This window comes from Budorcas taxicolor, chromosome 1, assembly GCF_023091745.1.
Source record: "Budorcas taxicolor isolate Tak-1 chromosome 1, Takin1.1, whole genome shotgun sequence".
NCBI lineage: Eukaryota > Metazoa > Chordata > Mammalia > Artiodactyla > Bovidae > Budorcas > Budorcas taxicolor.
The window spans coordinates 183,297,241-183,303,240 of NC_068910.1; positions in this window are offsets into that span (position 1 = coordinate 183,297,241).

A 6,000-nucleotide genomic window follows, 5' to 3' on the forward strand; every position below is an offset into this window, starting at 1 on the left:
TAAGCCCTTTTGTGTCATGTAGATGTGGCATATTTTTGGCTCAGTGTGAAACCTTGGGGCTTGGGATTTATATATTGTGGGAGGCATTAGGTCAAGAGGCAATGCACAATGATTTGGCCAATGACATTTGATAGAATTCCTCACACATATGTTCAAGCAATAGACATCACTGCCAAAATACCAGGAAAATGTTCCTGCAAAACAGGAAGGAAAGAGAGAAGGGTCATTTATGTTAACACATGTGATAAGTTTATGCATGGGTCATTCATTTCCCCTCACATGATTAATCCTATTCTCGAAGTGTTGAGTAAATAAAAGTGAAATCATCACAAAAATTGTGAAATCTTCCCCATTCTGTGTGTACAGACAGTGGCTTAGGAGCGGATTAATAACCCTGTCATCTTCCTGGAACTGAGTTAAACCTGGACAGAAGGAGTTCTGATGACTTGAGTGCAAAACTGGACATCAGAGTGGGTGCGACCAATGCAGCTAGTCCACACGAGTGCCTGCCACAGTTCGTTTCCCTCTATATTCAAAGAGATGAAAGTGGGGAAACATAAACCAGAAAACCGTAAGATAAATAGTGTAAAATGTGGGTTTCTGCCCTGTTTTATAAGGAGTCTTTGCCACTGAGGCGCACACCCCAAGAAGGCTATTGGAGCTTTAAAAAGTGCAGTTATTGGCTTATCTTGATGCTTGTTACTCATTCAGGCCACTGCCTCTGATGGTGTCAGGCCAGTTATGTTGCATACAGAGTGTCTCCCCAAGGAAGGACTGTATACCAACTCCTCTTGGCTCAGAATACACACTATTTCCATTGGATTTTATTTTTTAAATTAAAGAAATTTACTTACTTATTTGGCTGAGCTGGGTCTTCATTGCTGTGCTCAGGGTTTTTCTAGATGCAGGGAACAGGGGCTACTCTCTAGTTGCACTGCATGGACCTCTCATTGCGGTGGCTTCTCATGTTGTGGAGCAAAGGCTCAAGGGACACATGAGCTTCAGTAGTTATGGTGCACAGGCTTAGTTGCCCCGAGGCATGTGGGATCTTCCTGAACTAGGGATTGAACCCTCATCCCCTGCATTAGCAGGTAGATTTTTATCCAACAAAAATATTTGTTTTTGGAGAATCCTCAATAAAAAAGCTAGAGTATCCACTATAGAGAGCTGGAGAAGAAGCTTCCAGGAAAGATGGAAGAAACAGGGTCTCCAGCCTGCCCAGATGTGATGTAGGCACATTTGCCCATTCTGAGGTCAAGTATTGTTTTGAGCATTTAAGACACAATATAAGACAATAGAGGGGAGCTGAAGCAGATACTGATTATCGTTTGCCTACCTTCTGTCCTTTTTCTCATTTACAGGTAGTGTATTCCCAATTTCCCTCTGGGGAATCTTCCTCTTCTACTGTCAATTAAGGTGCTTTGACTGGGCCCTCTTCAGCTCCAGGAATGGGCACTTGATGTAGGTCTAAGTCAGTTAATAAACTCCCCAGGGTCACGGTGATCGCTTTAGATATCAGGAAGAGGCATGGTGCTCAAGTGGAACCAGTTAGAGTGAAGTCCTCGTTGTGCAACATGGCTGACAGTGAGGAGTGGTGCTCTCTCTCTTCTGGGGGATCTTAATAAGGAAGGATGTCATGGGCTGAAACTGTCTTATTTTTCTGACTGTGCTGGTTTCTCTTGTTTCCCAGCACAGACTCCAGTCACAGGAGCTTCAGTAGTTGTAGCCTGCAGGCTCGGTAGTTGGAGCTCGGGAGCTCTAGAGCTCAAGCTCAGCAGTGCTGGTGCATGGGGCATGTGGAATCTTCTGGGGGCCAGGATCGCACTGGTGTCCCCTGCACTGGCAGGTGGATTCCTATCAAGAGTCCTACAAGAGTTTTAGATGTCCATCCAGTGAGCAGCGATGGTGGAGCGTGTTTAGAATATAGCAGCACAGTGGAAGCCTGGAGGGAACTGGGTCCTGATGAAAGCTCTTGAATTTTCAACTTAGTTATGCCTGAATCCAAGACTCCAAAGTGATATTTTCAGTAATGTGAGTTAATATATTCCACTTTCTTTATCCAAACCTTTATTTTGCTCCAGTCATTTCGAGCGAGAGCTTCTGTCACATGCAATAGAAAGATCCCTACCTATTACTGTAAAGTATTATGAAATTACAAAAAGAAATGTGAGATGTAGGAAGAAATTAAAAGGAAAAACAGAAACTAAACATGACAATTACATTTCCATAAAGACAAATGATTGGGAGCTAAAATTATGCATAAATAGGTGATTTAAAATAAAGATTCAAATAATCAGAGATTAAAAATATAACAGAAGATGGCATTGTAACATGAATACTATCATGTAAGAATCGAATTGCCAGTCTATGTCTGACGCAGGATACAGCATGCTTGGGGCTGGTGCAAGGTGATGACCCAGAGAGATGTTACGGGGAGGGAGGTGGGAGGGGGGTTCATGTTCGGGAATGCATGTACACCCGTGCTGGATTCATGTCAATGTATGGCAAAACCAATACAGTATTGTAAAGTAAAATAAAGTAAAAAAAAAAAAAATAACAGAAGAAGAAGAGATGCACATAAAAGACTAGGTGAAAGTGAAAGGCACTCAGTTGTGTCCAACTCTTTGTGACCCCATGGATTATACAGCCCATGGAATTCTCCAGGCCAGAATATTGGAGTGGGTACCCTATCCCTGCTACAGGGGATCTTCCCGGCCCAGGAATCGAACCAGGGTCTCCTGTGTAGCAGGCAGATTCTTTATCAACTGAGCTGTGAGGGAAGCCCAAATAAAAGATGAAAACCCATGATATCAAAGCTTAGAATATTAAAATAGAGGGGATAAAGGACTGAGAAAAGGAATTGGAAACAAGATAAAACTGAAGATTAAAAACCTCAGAAGAATAAAAATGGTTATGAAGAACGATTTTTTAAAAAGACAAAACAGAAACAAAAACCTTAAAGATCAGAGTGAGTGATAGGAAAAAAAAAGTTCAAAGTAAATTAGTGAGAATCCACAAAAGTTCAAGGTGATGATTGAAAAAATTCTGTTGATGGGATGTCATTCAGTGGGGCAAAGAGCCAGGAAGGCAGAAAGCCCATATAGGTTGAGCAGCACCTGTAAATATACAGAGTTTGTCTGCTTCATAATGACACATGGCAAAACAGGAAAAACACCAGCCTTCTCTTCCTTGGGAAACTTGAAAAGTTAATGTCACTCACCTCCCTCCACCACCACATGCATGACAGATCCAGTTTTTTACTAGTTTGTCTGAAAACTTGGCACATTATGCATCAAGCCAAAAGAGCCTAGTTATAGTCAATTAGAATACTGGCAGGAAAAGCAGGGAGCAACTCAATTCATTTTTTTCAAATTATTTTCTTTCTTTTAAAGAAGTACTTGGAGAATATGCCAGCAAGAAAATAGCACAGCTATGATTGCCAAACTGAAAGTTGAAAAATGAGATTATTTAAAATGAGCAATTCATGCTCATCAAAAGTCTGAAAATATTAAGTATTATGGAAAATGAGGAGAAGTAGAAACTCATACACTGCTGATGGCAATATAAATTGGTATACCATGTGAGAGCAATTTGACTATATCTTGTATAATCAAAGATCCCTATACCCTTAGATGTTTGCCTTAGAGAACGCATACAAATAAACATAGACATACAACAATTACTTGTAACAGCAAAATGTATATAAAACATATCAATAGAGAAGTGAATGAAAATTATGGTATATTGAATATATAGAACAGTTAAAATGAATAAACTATTATAAGTATCAATGTGAATATATACAGAAAACATAACGTTAAGTGAAAAAATAAGTTGCAGATTCACAGCATAGGCTAGTCTTTACGTAAATTTTTAAAAACACATTATTATTTTCACTTTGGGACAAATGCACATGTAGTGAAAGTATAAAAATATAGAAAGAAACGATATTCAGAGCAGAGGAATAAGGAGGGATGAAAGATTTGGGAAGATTGCAAAGGGACTTTCAAATTTGACTACTGTCCTTTTACTTGAATCTGCTGAAGGTGGGATAGAGTACGAGACGGGAGAACTGTCTTTGTTGGAAACGTTGCTGTAGTAGCATGGCGGCTCCATTTTTTTTTGTTGGCAGAGTCTTTGCATTTTGGAGCCAGGGCAGACAGTGGGGAGGAGCAAAGCATCTTTCTACCTTCTTTTCAGCCATCGGGTTTTCTACCATCCACTGCCAACACACTCCTGGGTCACTGATTCTATTTCTCAGTCCAGTTCTAAGCGCTTTGCAAACAGTGGCCATTTCTCTCAGATTTCAGCAGTTAATTGTCAGTTTTAGTGTTAGCTGCTATGAGTTTCCATCATCTTCTGGGGGCCTCTTTAACTATTTGTCTGTTTTAGTCTGAGTAGGCTAGACAGATGATTCTGTAGTACTTAACACCCAAATCCTTACTGGCTCAGTTCAGTGCAGGTTTTTCTAGCTCCTGCAGTGGCAATGCGGATATTCTTGGTCAGGAGGCCTTCTGGGGTAGCTTTTCTCCAAGCAGTGTACACTAGTTTACCTAGACGAGCTACTCTAGTTCTCCCACCTTTCCAAAGAAACTTTAGAATAAACTTGTCTAGGACTTTGATAGAAATTTCATTCAACCTGTATATCAATTTGGGGAGAAGGCTGAATCTTCTAATCCAAGAACTTGGTGTGACTCTTATTTAGATCCTATTTATTTCATTAGTTTTATAGTTTTCAGCATATAAGTCCAGTACATATTTTATTAGATTTACACTTATTTTACGCAACTTTAATGATACATTTTAAATTTCAGTGTCCACATATATTCATTGTGGAAATATATAGAAATATAATTGATATTTCTGTGTTTATCTTTTATTTTGCAAACGTAACTGAATTTGCTTATTTATAGGAGATTTTGAAATTCCTTGGGATCCTCTACATAGACGATCATGTCCTCTGCAGTAGGGACACTTTTATATCTTCCTTGCTTATCTGTATGCTTTTATTTCATTTTCTTGCATTATTGCAGGCTAGACCTTCATGTAGTATCTGGAATAAGCATGGTGAGAACAGATAACCTTTGTTGTTGTTGTTTAGTCACTAAGTTGGGTCTGATTCTTTGTGACTCCATAGACTGCAGCCTGCAAGGCTCCTCTGTCCACGGGATTTCTCAAGCAATAATACTGGAGTGGGTTGCCATTTTCTACTCCAGGGCATCTTCCTGAGCCAGGGATTGAACCTGTGTCTCTTGCATCTCCTGCATTGGCAACCAGATTCTTTACTACTGAGCCACCAGGGAGGCCTTACTGGCTTCATCCCTGAATTGGGAAGTATCTGCTCCTCTTCTAGTCTATGCCTTTTGTTGGAAGAGACTTTTAGAATTGGTATTAAAATTCGGTTAATTTTTTCAGTCAGCTTTTCCCATTGTTTAGATTGGGTAATTTTATTGTTTACTTGTCTATCTATTCTGCTATTGATCCTATCCACTGAGGTTTTTATTTAGTCAAACATATTTTTTTCAATTCTAAAATTTCCACTGGTTCTTCTTTTTAATCTTCTGCGTCTTTGATGATTTTTTTTTTTTTTTTTGCTGAGATTTTCTATTTTTCATCTGTTTCAAGTGTGCTCCTAATCACTCACTGAAACATTAAAAAAAATCATGGTTGCTTTACTATTGTTATCAGATAATACATTTCTTTTGTCTCTGTCTTTCCAGCTATTGTCTTTGTTCATTTCATTCTACATCTCAGTTTTTGATATGCTGAGTAACTTTCAAATGAAACCTGGACATTTGGGGTAATATGAGATTCTGGCTTTTGCTTAAATCTTGTTTTATTTGGCTTCCCCTGACACCTCTTTGACAGGGTAAAGGAGGGCACTGTCTCATTACTGCCAGGTAGATGCAGAAGTCCAGGTTCCTCACCTTACCTTTGCTGATACCCAAGGCTGGGTGTCTGCCAAAACTGGGAATTCTGGCTCTTTCCTAGGCCTCCACT